Source organism: Schistocerca gregaria, chromosome 6 (assembly GCF_023897955.1).
Source record: "Schistocerca gregaria isolate iqSchGreg1 chromosome 6, iqSchGreg1.2, whole genome shotgun sequence".
NCBI classification, from domain to species: Eukaryota; Metazoa; Arthropoda; class Insecta; order Orthoptera; family Acrididae; genus Schistocerca; species Schistocerca gregaria.
In genome coordinates this window covers 376,991,488-377,010,702 of record NC_064925.1, presented here as the reverse complement: position 1 = coordinate 377,010,702, position 19,215 = coordinate 376,991,488, and positions in this window count along the sequence as shown.

Genomic DNA, 19,215 nt, shown 5'->3' with positions numbered 1-19,215 from the left:
TATGACTCAAGATGCGTTATTGATTACGTCACTGACGATCAACCATTAATAAACGCAAAATATATATGCATAGGCATCTGGAATGATTCAAGTGGAAAACGACCACATGAAAGTAGTTGAGAAAAAGAAGATGTCAGACTGAGATCCATTAGAAGAACCACAAAGACATTTTACTTACCCACGGTAACAGAGAGAAATTTATTTGGAAATGGGGAAGAAAGGGAGGGGTGATAATAGAATAGTTGTGGTGTCGTCTGAAGAGCGAGATGCAAAAAGCAAGGTTGCTACCTTGCTTACGACAGAGCACAGAACATATCAGCTCATTCCACAATCATCAGCTAAGACGAGAGTAGCGTCTGCGAGTAGCCTAGCCGTGTGATCAATGTATTAGGCTGAACTCCAAGTGGAAGTTATTGTTACATATACTCTATTATCTGTACCAAGTCATGTGTTAATGTCCAGAAACAGTTGTAAATACTTATGACATTCCTGTGGATATCGACTGTACAAAGGCCCGGATCTCGTGGTCGTGCGGTAGCGTTCTCGCTTCCTACGCCCGGGTTCCCGGGTTCGATTCCCGGCGGGGTCACGGATTTTCTCTGCCTCGTGATGGCTGGGTGTTGTGTGATGTCCTCAGGTTAGTTAGGTTTAACTAGTTCTAAGTTCTAGGGGACTGATGACCATAGTGCTCAGAGCCATTTGAACCATTTGACTGTACAAAGTTAAATAATTTTTCTTTTTTTTATAATAAAGTGTATTATATTTTATGCGTTATAATATCGATTCGGCCTTCCCATGAAGAAAAGTGAAAAACCCACCATCGTACCGAGGAGTGTATTTTCGTCCGATAACGACAACAATGGTACACAATGTGACCTCATCACGCATCATAATTATGGGTGCGGAAAAACAATACGAGTCTACGCTGAAATGGCAACGAAACTGGTAAAGGGATGCGTATTCAAATACAGAGATATGTAAACAACGAGAATACGGCGCTGCGGTACGAAACGCCTATATACTACATCCCAGTTGTTAGATCGGTTACTGTTGCTGATTTTACCGCACGACCATTTCACGAGTGTACCGCGAATATCAGGAATCCGGTAAAGTATCAACTCTCCAACGTCGCTGCAGCCGAAAAAAGATCCTGCAAGAACGGGACCAACGACGACTGAAGAGAGTCGTTCATTGTGACAGAAGGGCAACTCTTTCGCAAATTGCTGCAGATTTCAATGCTGGGCCATTCAACGAAACGTCATCAGTATGGGCTTTCGGAGCCGGAGGCCCACTCGTGTGCCCTTGTCACACGCTACAAAGCTTTACGCCTCGCCTGTGCATCCACCGACATTGGACTGTTGATGACTGGAGACATGTTGCCTGGTCGGACGACTCGTTTCAGATTGTGTAGATGGATGTGTACGGGTATGGAGACAATCTCATGAATCCGTGGACCCTGCATGTTAGCAGTGAACTGTTCAAACTGGTGGAGACTCTGTAATGGTGTGGGGCGTATATAGTTGGAGTGATATGGGACCCCTGAAACGTCCAGATACGACTCTGACAGGTGACACGTATATAAACGTCCTGTCTTATCATCTACATCTACATGACTACTCTGCAATTCACATTTAAGTGCTTGGCAGAGGGTTCATCGAACCACAATCATACTATCTCTCTACTATTCCACTCCCGAACAGCGAGCGGGAAAAACGAACACCTAAACCTTTCTGTTCGAGCTCAGATTTCTCTTATTTTATTTTGATGATCATTCCTACCTATGTAGCTTGGGCTCAACAAAATATTTTCGCATTCGGAAGAGAAAGTTGGTGACTGAAATTTCGTAAAAAGGTCTCGCCGCGACGAAAAATGTCTGTGCTGTAATGACTTCCATCCCAACTCGTGTATCATATCTGCCACACTCTCTCCCCTATTACGTGATAATACAAAACGAGCTGCCCTTTTTTGCACCCTTTCAATGTCCTCCGTCAATCCCACCTGGTAAGGATCCCACACCGCGCAGCAATATTCTAACAGAGGACGAACGAGTGTAGTGTAAGCTGTCTCTTTAGTGGACTTGTTGCATCTTCTAAGTGTCCTGCCAATGAAACGCAACCTTTGGCTCGCCTTCCCGACAATATTATCTATGTGGTCCATCCAACTGAAGTTGTTCCTAATTTTAACACCGAGGTACTTAGTTGAATTGACAGTCTTGAGAATTGTACTATTTATCGAGTAATCGAATTCCAACGGATTTCTTTTGGAACTCATGTGGATCATCTCACACTTTTCGTTATTTAGCGTCAACTGCCACCTGACACACCATACAGCAATCTTTTCTAAATCGCTTTGCAACTGATACTGGTTTTCGGATGACCTTACTAGACGGTAAATTACGGCATCATCTGCGAACAGTCTAAGAGAACTGCTCAGATTGTCACCCAGGTCATTTATATAGATCAGGAACAGTAGAGGTCCCAGGACGCTTCCCTGGGGAACACCTGATATCACTTCAGTTTTACTCGATGATTTGCCGTCTATTACTACGAACTGCGACCTTCCTGACAGGAAATCACGAATCCAGTCGCACAACTGAGACGATACCCCATAGCTCCGCAGCTTGATTAGAAGTCGCTTATGAGGAACGGTGTCAAAAGCTTTCCGGAAATCTAGAAATACGGAATCAACTTGAGATCCCCTGTCGATAGCGGCCATTACTTCGTGCGAATAAAGAGCTAGCTGCGTTGCACAAGAGCGATGTTTTCTGAAGCCATGCTGATTACGTGTCAATAGATCGTTCCCTTCGAGGTGATTCATAATGTTTGAATACAGTATATGCTCCAAAACCCTACTGCAAACTGACGTCAATGATATAGGTCTGTAGTTAAATGGATTACTCCTACTACCCTTCTTGAACACTGGTGCGACCTGCGCAATTTTCCAATCTGTAGGTACAGATCTATCGGTGAGCGAGCGGTTGTATATGAGTGCTAAGTAGGGAGCTATATTATCAGCGTAATCTGAAAGGAACCTAATCGGTATACAATCTGGACCTGAAGACTTGCCCGTATCAAGCGATTTGAGTTGCTTCGCAACCCCTAAGGTATCTACTTCTAAGAAACTCATGCTAGCAGATGTTCGTGTTTCAAATTCTGGAATATTCCATTCGTCTTCCCTGGTGAAGGAATATCGGAAAACTGCGTTCAATAACTCCGCTTTAGCGGCACAGTCGTCGATAACAGTACCATCACCTGCATCCATTCACGTCCACTGTGCATTCCGACAGACTTGGGCAATTCCTGCAGGACAATGCGACACCCCATGTGTCCAGAATTGTTATAGAGTGGCTCGACGAACACTCTCCTGAGTTTAAACACTTCCGCTGACCATCAGACACCCCAGATATGAACATCATTGAGCAAATCTGGGATGCCTTGCAACGTGCTGTTGAAAAGAGATCTCCACATCCTTACGGATTTATGCACAGCCCTGTAGGATTCAAGGCGTCAGTTCCCTTCAGCGCTACTTCAGACATTAGTCGAGTCCATGCGACGCCGCGTTGCGGCACTTCTGCGTGCTCACGGTGGCCCTAGGCAGGTGTACCAGTTTCTTTGGCTCTTCAGTGTAGATGTAACCGTGAGGTAATTACTTTCATTCGAAATTCTTAATAAAATTCGCCAGAAGCTATTATGTAACATTCGTCTCATCTCAAAAATTGATTTTTATATCTACAGGCTGCCTGTTGCATACCATGCGGAGGACCCGATTTCGATTCCTGGCACTGCCAGGAATTTTTCCTTTGTGCGAGGACTGCTAAGCAGTGGAGTCAGTCTAGTGATGCCAACTGAGGAGCCACCTGACCTAGTTGTAGCGGCTCCAGGTTACGACAGCTGACAACGGTCGCGTCGCGGTGTGCTGGTCTCACCAGCTTCCATATCACATCCACTAACGCCATTGGCGGAGGAAGACACGGCGGTCGATCGATACCGAGGGTCCCTCCAGGGCCTGTGGACGGAGTCTGCGTTTACAAGTTGTCTAGAAAGTGTCAGTAGAAGTGTTAATGCTGCAGCACATCGTCGAAAACCTACTGTTTTTCTTTCGTGACGCGAGTCGCAGCGTTGCTAAACACACGTTGGTTAGAGATGTGGAATGCCGGTGCAATTAGAGTGCCGCGACTGACTCAGCTCCGTCACAGGCAACGCCAGTAGCCCAGCTGTGTGGCGAGCGAAGTGGCAGAGCGCGGAATGTGTGAATGGGACGGGAGGGTAGCGGAAAAGCGGACGCGCTCGCTCCGCTGGGCAGCTGGCGCTGGCGCTGCATTGAGTCACGGGGCGCTTCCGCCGGGCGCTGAGAACGAGCCTCAAGGTGTCCGGCCATGAGAACGCGCCGGCTTGCGTCACGGGCCGGGTCGTCTTCGGGCCGCGGGCTATCCTTGCTGCAAGGCGAACCGTGACTGGTAATGAGCGACTGCCGCCGCCGCTTCCTGCGCTCTCCTGCTGAGTTGTACGGGTCGCCGATGGGGTGGACTAGGCGGCCAAGTGCCGCTCGTGCTGGGTCCGTACTCGTGACATACAGGTGGCACGCTTTCAGCGTCCTTTTTTGCCATCGCAAAGTGGCAGGTAATGCCGAGACACCCTAGAGCGGCAAGATGTGGTGAGACTACACGAGTCAGGCCTGGAAGACAGGCGATAGAGATTCCGGTGGCTTGCGCAGAAGCCACAGTTGGCGCAGGTCTGAAATAAACCGACCCAAGCCTTGTCATTGGAATGAACGTCAACAACTTCAAGACACAGCAGAGCAGCCTTCAAAACATTTACGGGTATAGGGGACACGGGTGTTAAGCATACTGAGAGGCATCGTCTAAACTAGACAAGTAGCTAGTGTGTATTGTACATCTACATCCATACTCCGCAAGCCACCTCACGGTGTGTGGCGGATAGTACCTTGAGTACCTCTAACGGTTCTCCCTTCTATTCCAGTCCTGTATTGTTCGTGAAAAGAAGAATTGTCGATATGCTTCTGTAAGAGTTCTAATCTCTCTGATTTTATCCTCATGGTCTCTTCGCGAGATATACGTAGGAGGGAGCAATATACTGCTTTACTCCTCGGTGAAGGTATGTTCTCGAAACTTCAACAAAATAACGTACCGAGCTACTGAGCGTCTTTCCTGCAGAGTCTTCCACTGGAGTTTATCTATCATCTCCGTATCGCTTTCGCGATTACTAAAAGATCCAATAAGGAAGCGCGCTGCTCTCCGTTGGATCTCCTCCATCTCTTCTGTCAACCCTATCTGGTACGGATCCTACACTGCTGAGCAGTATTCAAGCAGTGGGCGAACAAGTGTACTGTAACCTACATCAGCCGGCCGGTGTGGCCGTGCGGTTCTAGGCGCTTCAGTCTGGAACTGCGTGACCGCTACGGTCGCAGGTTCGAATCCTGCCTCGGGCATGGATGTGTGTGATGTCCTTGGGTTAGTTAGGTTTAAGTAGTTCTAAGTTCTAGGGGACTGATGACCACAGATGTTAAGTCCCATAGCGCTCAGAGCCATTTTTTTTTTTTTTTTTTTTTTTTTGGTAACTTACATCCTTTGTTTTCGGACTGCATTTCCTTAAGATTCTTCCAATAAATCTCAGTCTGGCATCTGCTTTACGACGATCAACTCTATATGATCATTTCATTTTAAATCACTGCTAATGCGTACTCCCAGATAATTTATGGAATTAACTGCTTCCAGTTGCTGACCCGCTATTTTGTAGCTAAATGATAAGGGATCTTTCTTTCTATGTATTCGCAGCACATTACACTTGTCTACATTGAGATTCAATTGCCATTCCCTGCACCATGGGTCAATTCGCTTCAGATCATCCTGCATTTCAGTACAATTTTCCAGTGTTAAAACCTCTCGATACACCACAGCATCATCTGCAAAAAGCCTCAGTGAACTTTCGACGTCATCCACAAGGTCATTTATGTATATTGCGAATAGCAACGGTCCTATGACACTCCCCTGCGGCACACCTGAAATCACTCTTACTTCGGAAGACTTCTCTCCATTGAGAATGACACGCTGCGTTCTGTTATCTAGGAACTCTTCAATCCAACCACACAATTGGTCTGATAGTCCATATGCTCTTACTTTGTTCATTAAACGACTGTGCGGAGCTGTATCGAACGCCTTGCCGAAGTCAAGAAACACGGCATCTACCTGTGAACACTTTCAGCGCGGGGAAAAAGGATAGTATGCAAGTAACTGATATGCTACTAATGATATACTAACAAATAGTTCGAGTGGTGGGATGAAGCCGAAATACACTCCTGGAAATTGAAATAAGAACACCGTGAATTTATTGTCCCAGGAAGGGGAAACTTTATTGACACATTCCTGGGGTCGGATACCTCACATGATCACACTGACAGAACCACAGGCACATAGACGCAGGCAACAGAGCATGCACAATGTCGGCACTAGTACAGTGTATATCCATCTTTCGCAGCAATGCAGGCTGCTATTCTCCCATGGAGACGATCGTAGAGATGCTGGATGTAGTCCTGTGGAACGGCTTGCCATGCCATTTCCACCTGGCGCCTCAGTTGGACCAGCGTTCGTGCTGGACGTGCAGACCGCGTGAGACGACGCTTCATCCAGACCCAAACATGCTCAATGGGGGACAGATCCGGAGATCTTGCTGGCCAGGGTAGTTGACTTACACCTTCTAGAGCACGTTGGGTGGCACGGGATACATGCGGACGTGCATTGTCCTGTTGGAACAGCAAGTTCCCTTGCCGGTCTAGGAATGGTAGAACGATGGGTTCGATGACGGTTTGGATGTACCGTGCACTATTCAGTGTCCCCTCGACGATCACCAGAGGTGTACGGCCAGTGTAGGAGATCGCTCCCCACACCATGATGCCGGGTGTTGGCCCTGTGTGCCTCAGTCGTATGCAGTCCTGATTGTGGCGCTCACCTGCACGGCGCCAAACACTCATACGACCATCATTGGCACCAAGGCAGAAGCGACTCTCATCGCTGAAGACGACACGTCTCCATTCGTCCCTCCATTCACGCCTGTCGCGACACCACTGGAGGCGGGCTGCACGATGTTGGGGCGTGAGCGGAAGACGGCCTAACGGTGTGCGGGACCGTAGCCCAGCTTCATGGAGACGGTTGCGAATGGTCCTCGCCGATACCCCAGGAGCAACAGTGTCCCTAATTTGCTGGGAAGTGGCGGTGCGGTCCCCTACGGCACTGCGTAGGATCCTACGGTCTTGGCGTGCATCCGTGCTTCGTTGCGGTCCGGTCCCAGGTCGACGGGCACGTGCACCTTCCGCCGACCACTGGCGACAACATCGATGTACTGTGGAGACCTCACGCCCCACGTGTTGAGCAATTCGGCGGTACGTCCACCCGGCCTCCCGCATGCCCACTATACGCCCTCGCTCAAAGTCCGTCAACTGCACATACGGTCCACGTCCACGCTGTCGCGGCATGCTACCAGTGTTAAAGACTGCGATGGAGCTCCGTATGCCACGGCAAACTGGCTGACACTGACGGCGGCGGTGCACAAATGCTGCGCAGCTAGCGCCATTCGACGGTCAACACCGCGGTTCCTGGTGTGTCCGCTGTGCCGTGCGTGTGATCATTGCTTGTACAGCCCTCTCGCAGTGTCCGGAGCAAGTATGGTGGGTCTGACACACCGGTGTTAATGTGTTCTTTTTTCCATTTCCAGGAGTGTAGATAAAAAAAATGTGAGAACACGTTTCCGGTCCACAGGGGTAGGTACTCCTAGCGGGGGGCAGTTCGATGCTGGGCCTGGGGTGAGACACTCCAGCATCTACTGGAAGTTCGCTAATAGCTCTGGTCGTTTGTTAAGTCATGGCAGTCAGTGCGAGTCACTGCTGCTTACCCGAGAAGTCCTATGTAGTCCTCACCAAGCTGACCTACACGTGCCGCCACACGACACTTAACATGTCGTCTTGTAATGAAATGCACAAGTGCACAGTAGTAAAAATCAGCGTGACAACGTTACATTTGCCACGGGGATATTATTGTTCCTTTTTAATCTTAATATCTGATGGTAAGATGTTAATTGGTTCAGAATGAGTTTTGTGAAGAGGAACTGTAATTAGTACAGCCATGGTGCAAAAAAATTAAAATTTTGTGGAAATAAAAGAAATTATAGCGTACTTTAACTACATTCCTACTGGTGTGAACATAATATATTCATCTTTTATTGATTACAATAGCCACAATGAGATGCAATTTTCGGTAATTATAATTATATATGTTATTAGCACCCCACTCTTGGTAACGTAATAAAATCCACCACGTCTTCGTTATCTTCCCAATGTGGATTTAACAAAAGCATCACCATAAGGCGAAAATAATCTAACAATCCTGTTATTTGCTTGAAATATGGTTAACACTGTAACACAACAGAATGAATCTGAAGGACATGTACACACGGCGTTGATTAAGGACGCATATAATATTCGAAGTTTGATACGGAGACAGAAAAGAGATAGTCTTCATGTAATTAACATGTCTCCGATCTTCAGCTCTTGAAGTACAACGTGTTGCTCTACAGTTGGTCTTTAAACGACATTCTGTATGTACAAATGGCGCTCAAAAAATGTAAGGAATTGAACAATTGCTATAGCTTCAATGAAGCAAGCAATTGGTACTTCGGCAGCCAGTGCCCTTTGCACTTCGCCGATTACCAGTCTGTCTTTAGTGTGTTAATTCTACCTCTGTTATCACTTACGTTAACATAACGAGCTGTTCGGGATCAACATAAAACCTCGCAACGCAATATGACAATAGAACTGTGATTGCGCAGATCACATGTATTATAGCGCTTAGAGACACACAGTCTCATCACTTTGATACTGCAATCTACATCTACGTGATTACTCTGCTATTCACAATAAAGCGCATGGCCGAGGGTTCGATGAACCACCTTCAAGCTGTCTCTCTACCGTTCCACTCTCGAACGGCACCCAGGAGAAACGAGCACTTAAATTTTTCTGTGCGAGGCCTGATTCTCTTATTTTATCGTGCTGATCATTTCCCCCTATGTAGGTGGGTGCCAACAGAATGTTTTCGCAATCGGAGGAGAAAACTGGTGATTGAAATTTCATGAAAAGATCCCGTCGCAACGAAAAACGCCTTTGTTTTAATGACTGGCACTCCACGTATCTTCCCTATTTCGCGATGATACAAAAAGAGCTGCCTTCTTTATATTTTTCGATGTCATCCTTCAGTCCCACCTGATGCGGATCCCATACCGCACAGCAATACTCCAGAATAGGGCGGACAAGCGTGGTGTAAAGCAGTCTCTTTAGTAGACCTGTTGCACCTTCTAAGTGTTCTGCCAATGAATCGCACTACAGTATGTTGTCTGTGCTTAGTAGGATTAGAAGCGACAGTGACATTTGCTGCTGGTGTCCTAACAAGTACCAAGAAGTGTTCTGGGTATATCCTTATGCCGCCGGATCGGGATTCTGTGTGCATCATTCTAGTCAGCGAGAAATTCAATATGTCCAATTCCTACTTTCGTATTTAATTTGCCGTCGGAAGGTTAATCTGTGAAGTATTTTGGAGGAAATACAGGATTGCAGCATTTTGTTCTGTTCAAATATTACCTTACAAATCCTCTTAACACAAATAGCAAAAGAAATACTTAAAAAATATTGTATAAGGTAAATAAATTTTGTATAGTGGTAATCTCTTCGCATTCTTAGAACGAATCGCTGAAAACACCAGGTCTATAAGTAGTCGGTGAATGTAAAATTCTAGTACCAGTCGACTAATTAGAAACAGTACATTGTGCCATTTCGTTTGTGTGGTACCCCTTTTAAGAAAGATTCGTCGGAAAAATATGGGAGCCAAGATACAAAGATAGCAATGGCTGGCCGAGGACAGCTGAACTCTTAATTGGCACTACACGTCCAGCTAATAAACTGCGGACATCGTGAGCGATACGAGAAAGCCCAGATCACGAGATAATACAGCGTTCCAGACATACGTGAGAAATTCTCACAAATTATAGCTCTTTTCTGCTTGGCGAAATCCGTTGCGGCGTTTACAGCCAAGCTGATAAGAAACTCTCAAAATGGCAAAGGAAAATATAAAAATATTTGGATAATGTTAAGATCATTCCCATATAACCTCTAGGTGCTGTTACTGGCAACTGACGGACGAAACACACACACACACACACACACACACAATTTTATATAAGACACCTGTGGTCTATTAAACCGAAAAACAACCTCAAAATGGCACTCAGAAGTCACATAAGCTACAGATTTTTAATATCTTCTCTCCCTCTTATACTACCGGCTTTCGCAAACATTAGTAAATTAACCTTACCTGTGCGGATAATGAAAGGAAAAGACCTTATGACACGTTATGCAAAAACTATTTACGTTTCGAATTCGATCCAAACTTTTCCAAAATGTTCAAATGTGTGCGAATTCCTAAGGGATCAAACTGCTGAGGTCATCGATCCCTAGACTGTACACACTACTTAAACTAACTTTTACTAAGAACGATACACACACCCATGCCCGAAGGAGGACTCCAACCTCCGGCGGGAGTAGCCGCGCAATTAGTGACATGGAGCTTCTAACCGCTCGGCCATTCCGCGCGGCTTAACTTTTTTCCTCACAAACACAGTGATATGAAGTCCAGAGAAGCTATTTAACTGTTGATTTTATGCTGTTATATTTTTTAAAAAAGTGAGGTAAACATTACACGAAGGTCAGTTTTACAATTTGTAAGTACGTGAGTAAGCTAGTGGCGTAAGAGAGCAAGATGATATTAAAAACACTTCACAACGCGCAAACGTTCCAGCTTAGGTGCCTTTTATAGGCCAATTTGTGGTTGTTTCCCTGCTTGATAAAACACAAGTGTCTTAAATCAAATGGTTCGCCTCAACTTTCCCTACACCACTGTGGTACGTTATAAACAGTTACAGTGTACACCCTGCAGACACACTGCCTGAAAGGAGATGACGCACCCCAGAGACGTGGTCAGGTGTAAATGTCACTTAGTACATGTACAATACACTGTCGGATATGTAAACGATTAGAGTGACAATTCTCTGTGACACGTAGAACACTGACTGAGGTGACCCACTGGTTATACCACATTGGACTCGTATTGGGGAGGACAACGGTTCAAACCCGTGTCCAGCCATCCTGATTTAGGTTTTCAGTCATTTCCATAAATCGCTTCAGGCAAATGCCGGGATGCTCCCTTCAAAAGCCACGGCGACTTCCTTTCTCATCCTTCCCTAATCCGATGGGACCGATGCTCTCGCTCTTTGGTCCCTTTCCCCAAATCAACTAACAAACAGGTAGAACGGCTACCAGAGTGCGTTATTATTCGCGTTTTTTTATGTTCCCAGGCCTGAGGAATGGAAACTGCGACAGATGTTGAGTGATCGCTGCGAAAGAAACAGAGGTGTCTTGTAGTCGTCTGAAATAGCGTTGTTATCATCTGACAGAGTTGTGGGTCTCTACTTTGTGGGTTGGACGTCATCTCCTTCCCAGTGCAGTTACCCAGGATATCAACGTCCAGTTGCAACAGCTGTCGGCCAGTTTGCTGGAGGAGAGAGTACAACGGTTTTATGACACCCTTCCCAACCGAATCCAAGCATGCATCTACGCCAGATGCGGTGCAACGTCATAATAAGCTGGCTCATACTGCCAAACTATTTATAAACCAGAAACGACACCCCGATTCTTGAAAGAATCGAACTCCATGTACAAAACAGCTTGAAACGCCTGATTACTTTACAAGTGAATTAATGTGTTAAATATTTGCAAAGAAACCTGTAAACGAGAGAAAATTTAATAAAGATTTCACATTATGTTTAACGTTTTCTGGAGTTTTTGTCTGTGAACTGTGGATCGCACAATGGTATAATTTTGAGGATACATTCAATAGTATGTGTGGATAATGCGTGCAAAACGTTTTGTGAATAGAGTTATTAGAAAGGAAGTAATAAACTGAATTGTCATGCGTGATGCTGAAGTTCTACTGAACGGACAGCCAAAATGTAGTGAGGTATAAACTTTTTTCATTTTGTAGGGCTGACAGCGAAGAGAAGTTTCATAAACCTCTGAAATTATCTGTAAGGTTTGTTGGGAGGCGATAAGTGTTCTGTACTGGGCGAATAAAGTGTGAGCAATCTACATGCCCTGAGTTACACTACTCAAGGCATATCCACAGTTTCTGACTGTACTAGCTGTGTCACTCTGATAAACCTTTAACATTAGACTACACATCTTAACGAGTAGACAATAACAACATTTTAAATTTTTATATTTTGTCGATAATTAGATGAAATTGAATCAAATTACTGTTGCTCCTGGAAGCCGATTGACAGACAACCTGCAAATAGAAGTGTACACCATGAACCATTAACCGGCCTAGCCAGTTAGCGACTTAATTTCGTAATAACTGAAATAATATCACATACCCTCTCAACCTGTGAAGTTTCATTTCGTTTCCTCCACTTCTAGGTGGCCCGTATATTTCAGAAAGTAGAAGAGCATTCTACGTCGTGAGAGGCAGCAGTGCAGCCCGAACAAGAGAAAAAAAGAACAGTAAGCATGGGATCTAAAATGCATACATCAACATCCATTAATAATTGGCAACGAATGCTGTACAATCGCAATAAAGTCATGAGATGTTCAGCTATTAGCATTTTTTCGGTAAAACACATGTTTTTCACAGTAATGAAGATGAACAAGCGTGTATAGCACTTAAGGTATGCACGCAAGAGGCCACGTTTACCAAAGACATGGGTCACTCGTTAAAGAGCGCTGTTAGGTTCAAATGGTGCAAATGGTCCTGAGCACTATGGGACTTAACATCTATGGTCATCAGTCCCCTAGAACTTAGAACTATTTAAACCTAACTAACCTAATGACATCAAACAACACCCAGTCATCACGAGGCAGAGAAAATCCCTGGCCCCGCCGGGAATCGAACCCGGGAACCCGGGCGTGGGAAGCGAGTTCGCTACCGCACGAGCACGAGCTCCGGACCGCTGTTAGGTCACACAAGCATGTTTCGTTTTGAACTATGGCCATAGAGCATTGGGCCAAACGTAAGGAAGATATTGCAGAGAATTCGAGCTGAGAATAAACTACGCGAAATCTAACTGTACAACTTGAGAACATTAATCTTTCTGCCATGCCACCAAACACTCGAAGTGCTGGTTTGTCTTACAAAGCACGATAGGTTAGCTGTGACTTGATATGTAGGGTTCCAAATTAGTGCCGTAATGTAGTCAGCTGACATAAATTTTCTCACTGAGGGAATCAGCAAGTGGGTGACTTACATGGGTTGAATAAAAAGTCCAGTTTGTCCTGCGGCCACGTCTTACAGCAAAAGTTTAGGAAGTTGATAAATGCAATTTATTATATCGACAATAAATGTCACAATAGTTCGACGTATTATTTTATCAACGAGCTCATTAAAGCACTCTTAGACATTTACAGACCTACAAAGTGGCGGAAATTACATCTTGAAAAATGCAATCGCACGGTGCATACAACGCCTCCAGTACTGAAAGAATATAGTTACCTAACGTGGTGAAATAAACAGACAGCTCTCTTATGCCATCACAACCCTCTTATGCCACCACAATATCATCTGAAACAAATACGAAGCTGCCGAAATCATTGCATAACCTCCTCCATACTTCGCATCTGAATGGACACACTATCTTGGTTGTAGGTCTCCCTTTGTATTCTGAAGATATGAACACTTTCTGTAGTGGGAAACTGTATAAAACCACATTTGTCGTACGTTGTTAGCAGCTTACATTGATCGGTAGGCCAGATTTTCGGTTCCTTGCAGCAGCGACGCAATGTATCTGTGTTTGAAAAAGAAAGCATTCAGTTATACGGCGCAAGTTTCTTTCATACAGTTCCTGACACGCTATTTTCGTCTACTGTTTACTACACGCATATTAAACCCAGCACTCATTTTCGGGCAGCGGTGTTCCAAGTTACATTTAGGTATAAAAAACCACTTTTTAATGCAGTGTCTTCATCAGTATCCTTGCTTCACTATTTGGTTTAGCAAACGAAGTTTTTCCGCGACTTTTCTCTGCTGTCGTAGGACTATATAGCGTACTACAGAAACTCCTTACACATTTGACAATGTTCTCGGTAATAAGTCCACAATAGAATAAGACAGCATACTAACCATCACCAGAAAACTTCCACGGATGTGCAAGTTTAAAACAAAAGATTCGTCCAGTGGTCTACATGAAAGTGGGACTGAAAGTGAGATGTGTATACGATACTTGTAGTGCAGCACAAGGTCAGACCCAAAGCTAAACCGTGTGGATCGCTTGCTTCTATTTTCCCTCATCGAAAACTGCTGGTCAGCCCGTGAGACTAATTTTCTTCTCCGTCAGTGCAATAACTATTTCAACATGGCGTATTACCATCACGTCTATCCAGTTCTACATCTTTATGGCTACTCTGCAAATCACACTTAACCGCCTGGTACAGGTTCCATAGAACCACCTTCACAATAATTCTCTATCATTCCACTCTTGAATAGCGGGAGTAAAAAACGAACACCTGTATCTTTCCATGCGAGCTCTGATTTCCTTTATTTTATTAAGATGATCGTTTTCCCCTACGTAGGTCGACGTCAACAAAATATTTTCGCATTCAGAAGAGAAAGTTGGTGAGTGAAATTTCGTGAGAAAATCCAGCAGCAATGATCAACGACTTTGTTTCAATGATGTCCACCTCAAATCCTGTACCATGTCCATGGCACTCTCCAATTTCTCGATAATGCAAAACGCGTTGCTCTTCTTTGAACATTCTTGATGTACTCCGTTAATCCTATATGGTAATGATCCCACACCGCGCAGTAATTCTCAAAAAGAAGGCGTACAAGCGTAGTGCAAGCAGCCTTTTCAGTAGATTTGTTACATCTGCTATGTGTTCTGCCAATAAAACCCAGTCTATGGTTCGCCTATCCCAGAACATTTTCTATGTGTTCTTTCCAAATTGAATTGTTCATAATTGTAATTACTATGTATTTCGTTGAATTTACGGCCTTTACATTTGATTGATTTATAATTTAACCGAATTTTAATGGATTCCTTTTAGCGATCATGTGAGTGACATCACACTTCTCATTTTTTAGAACCAACTGCCAATTTCCGTGCCAATTTTCGTACCATACATATACCTTATCTAAATCATTCTGCAATTTTGTTTTGATCGTGTGATGACTCAACTAGATGATAAACGACAGCATCATTTGCAAACAACGTAAGGCTGCTTCTCAGATTGTCTCCTAAATCGTTTACATAAATAAGTAACAGCTGAGGACCTATAACACCACCTTCGGGAACGTCAGATGACTTTCAGTCAGTTACTACGAACTGTGACCTCTCTGACAGGCAATCACGAATCCAGTCGCTTAACTGAGGCGATATTCCATACGCAGACTGCTTGATTACATACCGCTGATAGGTGGCTTTCGCGCAGAGCGGTCGTCGGCTTCAGTGGTGTACCGGTTTTGCCTCTGGTCTCGGTATCCACCTGCTCCACTTACCCCGGCGATCGGCGAGGACGCGGCCGGGTCGCTTTCCGCCGTTACGAATGACGGCTTCATTTCGGGCGACAGCGTTATCTTTCGCGGCTCGGGCCCCGCAGCCGTAACGGATGGCGGCGGTGTCGGCGCGTGGCACCAGCTATGTTGCGGGAAGAGCGCGGCCGTTCATCAGCGCACGCTCCGGGTCGGTGGGTGGTGGGGCCCTACAATTCAATTTAGCCGGAAACACGGTCATAAGCGGCGCTGCCGCGAAGGGTACTAATGCCGGCGACGCCGCATAAGGGCCCGCTCCGGCCGTGATTCATGCGCCGCGTCGGCAGCGCGAATTCCAGCGCGCGCAGCCGTATCCCCAGTAAATGAGCGCAGGCGCCCAGCGGGACTGCATCAGCGAGCCGGGATTCGGGGCGAGCAACTGGTACCAGTTGCATGTTCCACCAGCACGATTAACGTAGGAGGAGCGCGGTAGCTCGGGCTCCAATAAGCTGGCGGCACTACAGAGTCCTTTCCGTTACACTCTTCTTCAGGCCGCAGCTCGTGGTCGTGCGGTTCCGTTCTCGCTTCCCACGCCCGGGTTCGATTCCCGGCGGGATCAGGGATTTTCTCTGCCTCGCGATGGCTGGGTGTTGTGTGATGTCCTTAGGTTAGTTAGGTTTAAGTAGTTCTAAGTTTTTGGGGACTGATGACCATAGATGTTAAGTCCCGTAGTGCTCAGAGCCATTTGAACACTCTTCTTCGCGAATACCAGATTGCATCTCTACTTCTTTAATATCCATTCTCAAGGGGGCAACATAATCACAATTCAAATTTCGACAGGGCTCGAAGGCTTCATCAGGGCTCTGCTGAGCTGGAAGGTTCCTAGTCTTGGCCCCATCCGGATAGAAGTGAATCATAAAACTGATACCACATCAAAGCTTGCTATCCAGTTATGAAACAGTACAAATACTGAAAATTATATGGGCAGATCGTAATACTGTTGAGGAGGTACTGAATTGAATTGGACAGAAAAAAGATTTTTGGCACAATTTGACTGAAAGAAGGAAGTCTGACTCAAAGAGGGGATTAATGGACAGGACACATCCCGTTGCATCAAGTGACCATTAATATGGTAACGAAAAGTAGTAGCAATAACAAAACTGTACAGGGATAAAAATGTTTTACTATCGTGAGCAGGTTCAAATGAGTGTAAGTGGCAGTAGTTACGCAGAGATGAAGAGGCTTGCAAAGAATAGTAAAGGCTGGAGACTTGCACCAAATCAGTTTTCGGGCTGAAGATCACAGGAACAGTTGTATTAATATAAAATGTTTCGTAAGCTTAAATCCATTTTTTATTGCATGTATAACGCATGGCTGCAGGGGTACAAGCAAGTTTCACTTCTGTGGCAGTACAGAACATCATGATGTTTCAGTTATTCCAGGGAAAGTGCTCAGGGAATTCATATTGAGTAACATGTCACAAACACAAGAGGAGAATTGTCCTTTTCTTCAACACTGGCAAATTCAGGTTGTCTGTTTTCAACGCTGGCACTTTTCTCCGCTAAGGAATAGTCCAGCGTGGGTGGCCCAAAACATCAGCAGTCCTGGAAACAAGCAATGCTTTCCACAACCACCACTCTTGACGATCAGCGACTTTCCACAAGAAAGATAATCGAAAGAACTGGATACCTCCAAGGATAAACTTGGTTTCTTTATTGACACTATCCTGTACCCTATCAATGAAATGGGTGCAGAAATGTCTGAACAGAACAAGGCAGATTTGACTTCACACGGTTTTATGGACTATCTTGAAGCTACAAGGACTTTTTTGCTACGTTAGTGACGGAGTGTGAAGACTAAGTCCAAAAACCAAGGAACAGTCAAAGGAATGACGTCGCAGTAGGTCGCCGAGAAAGTTCAACAATCAGAAATCGGCCAAAATAGTCTTTGCATCCGTTTTCCGGCTCAAAGACGATATTGCGTTCGTGGACTACCTACTTTAAGTGTATAACATCACCAGAGATAGTTACGTCAGCAGGTTCGAATCCTGCCTGGGGCAGGGATGTATGTGACGTCCTTAGGTTCGTTAGGTGTAAGTAGCTCTAAGTTCTAGGGGACTGATGACCTCAGATATTTAGTCCCATAGTGCTCAGAGCCACTTGAACCATTTGAAGTGGATCCTTTGGACTACCGTCTGTTTCTTAATCTGTGAAACACTTGAAGGGTTGTCGCTTTGACGGGAGTGAATACGTTACACATGCTGCTACTTCAGTGGACCATAACAGTTGCAACTACGTTGTAGCAAATGCATCACCTGAGAAGCGGGGATCCGGCGTGGGTGGGGTTATCTACTTAATTAATGAGTACTGCGAAAACTCTGACCCTATTTTTTCTGTGGCAAAGTAAGGAACTTCTCACCCTCCCCGTTGCCCCCTCCTTGTAATATGATCACTTCCTTGTGGTGTTCTGAAGAGTAAGGTAGACGTGCTTGCAGATTCTGTCTTACAGGTGAACTGTGAAGCTTGCCCGTGTTGTTCAGATGGTGAGACAAACGCCCGCGATAGGCAAGGATCCGTGCTCGGCGATGTGGCACAGGATTTGGTTCCGGAAAGCGGATGTTGCGAGACAGACCCCCGCCTCAGTCATCTTAAATGTGAGTGTTTACTATGGTGAGAAAATTGACAGAAATGGCTACATATGTGTGTGTTTTACTTATTGATGAAAAAGTAACATAGTGAAAAAAATAGTTCTGGCTGTTTCTCCAAGGTACCAATGCATTTTCTTTTGAAAGATCTACACTTCATAATTATAATTTCTTAAAAGGCTAGGTGCAGACTGATTAAAACAACGTCCTCACTGGCAACCGAGGGAAGGAGACAAGCAAAGGCGCCTTACGTAGACAATACCAGCCAGCACTATCACATTCGTGAAGACCGCTTGCAGGGCTATAATAGAACAAGCATACACAATGTTAAAATCAGTAGCAGGCATAACCTACCTGGATCAAATGACCTCGACGCCTTTTTAGTGGAAGAGCTGTCAGTCACCAAAAACAACGCTTCTCAAAAATCTCTTACGTTGAGAGACCTTACCTATTCGCCTATGTTTGCAGTAGGTCGTCTGCAGCCCAAGACCAGAAATTTGAATTCTTATGTACTAAAGTTCTAAGACAGTATTTTATCTCGACTTTTGGTTCACCTCTTGTTTAACTTAAGGTTAATTACACCATTTTCTCTTAATTTCCTGAAGATCAAACCATTATCAAAGTATAAGATTAGTTTGTTCAAGATTTTAACAGCAGATTAAACACAGCTTAGTATAAATTTGCTTAAGGAATGTAAAAGGACAGAAAATCGTCTTGGCGGTAAAAGAAAATTTGTGACATGTTTTGCTTCGTATGTCAACACGTGGAGCTGTTCGTATACGGCGGAAAAAAGGATCCAATGTGTAATGCTTTCGTTATTTTCTTCGGAATTAGAAATATAAAAGATTAGAGAACAAATATTCGATGGGCGTGCTGCCCTTCAAATAGCTCCGAACTGTAGTGCTGTCCCACGCACGCACTTGGCACTGGGGAACCGTACTGTGTCAGTAGCGGCAGTGAAGCCTGGCAGCCGAGCCTACGGGATGGGTAGCGGGAA